This window comes from Macaca thibetana, chromosome 1 (assembly GCF_024542745.1).
Source record: "Macaca thibetana thibetana isolate TM-01 chromosome 1, ASM2454274v1, whole genome shotgun sequence".
NCBI classification, from domain to species: domain Eukaryota; kingdom Metazoa; phylum Chordata; class Mammalia; order Primates; family Cercopithecidae; genus Macaca; species Macaca thibetana.
The window spans coordinates 174417017-174418564 of NC_065578.1; the positions used below are offsets into that span (position 1 = coordinate 174417017).

General features: G+C 46.4%; 1 pseudogene; it reads right to left on the minus strand.

Annotated features, from left to right (window-relative positions):
• Window positions 1-383: 383 nt before the first annotated feature.
• Window positions 384-1266, minus strand: LOC126959907 (40S ribosomal protein S2-like; annotated as a pseudogene).
• Between the last annotated feature and the right edge of the window lie 282 nt (window positions 1267-1548).

Sequence of the window (1548 nt, forward strand, 5' to 3'; positions counted from 1 at the left end):
GTTGACTCAGATGTAGAATTGGAGATAATTTATAGAAACTTATATAAACATTGCCACAAATTTTTGTTGATGGAATTCAAAGTGTAATAATTGTTTTATAATACAGATACACTGAAAAGAAAGAAATACTCTTGATTTGGGTTTAAAGTTAATATTTCTTCAAGATTGATTGCAAATACTGTTAATAATAATCCGTAATGATATTTTGCATGTTTTTATGTACAAAATATCTTTTCATACAGTTACTGCCAAGCATTGCTATACCTCTACAACCATTACATTCTCATTTTAGGATCATGGGTATTTATTTATTTATTTATTTATTTTTATTTATTTATTTTTTTAACAGGCTTAATTCACTTTATTTTTCTTGTATAAAAACCCTATGTTGTAGCCACAGCTGGAGCCTGGGTCCGCCGCACAGAGACTCTGGTGTGGGTCTTGACAAGGTGGTCAGTGAATTCCTGATAGGGAGACTTGATAAACACAGTCTCCTTCCAGAGGTCGGGGTCAGGTAGCTGTAGGTCTTGGAGATGGCATCGAAGGTGGCCTTGGCGAAGTTGCCCAGGGCCGCAGTGCAGCCCCGGGTTGAGGTGTAGCAGTCATCAATACCAGCCATCATGAGCAGCTTCTTGGGCACAGGCGCTGAGATGATGCCAGTGCCCCTGGGTGCAGGGATGAGGGGCACCAGCACAGAGCCGCAGCGGCCCGTCACCTTACAAGGGACGGTGTGGGGCTTGCCCATCTTGTTCCCCCAGTAGCCTCTGCGCACGGGGACAATGGAGAGTTTGACCAGGATGATGGCCCCACGGATGGCGGTGGCCATCTCCTTGGAGCACTTAACACCCAGGCTGACGTGGCCATTGTAGTCCGCGACAGCAACAAACGCCTTGAACCTGGTGCGCTGGCCAGCACGGGTCTGCTTCTGCACCGGCATAATCTTCAAAACCTCGTCTTTGAGAGAAGCCCTCAAGAAAAAGTCAATGATCTCAGATTCCTTAATGGGCAAAGAGAAGAGGTAGATCTCCTCCAGGGACTTGATCTTCATGTCCTTGACCAAGTGGCCCAGCTTGGTGACGGGCATCCCCTCCTTATCCTCGGCCTTGCCTCCGCGAGCTCTGTGGCCTCAGCCCCGGCCCTGTCCACGGCCGCCGCGACCCCGGCCCCGGATGCCACTGCCAAAACCTCCGCGGAAGCCACCGCGGTTCCCCAACCCAGGGCCACCAGGGCCTCTGGGCCCCCCGCTGCACCAGCGTCATCCACCATTTGGTGTTCTCTTGGAGAAGAAGCTTATTTCTTTATAGGAACATGTATGCATATTGACACTTTACTCATGCTCTCCCCATGATTGGAATATATCTTTTCTATTCCCTCATTCCCATTAATTTCTGCTAATTTTAAAATCTAAACTCAGACATGACTTACACTAAATTTTTTTTTGTAATTTGGGCTATTTATAGCTCTATGTTTACTACATTGATTTACCATGATTGTTCAGATTTCTTTTCTTCAAGACTGTATTGTGGTTCCTTGAAAGCAGGTTGCGGT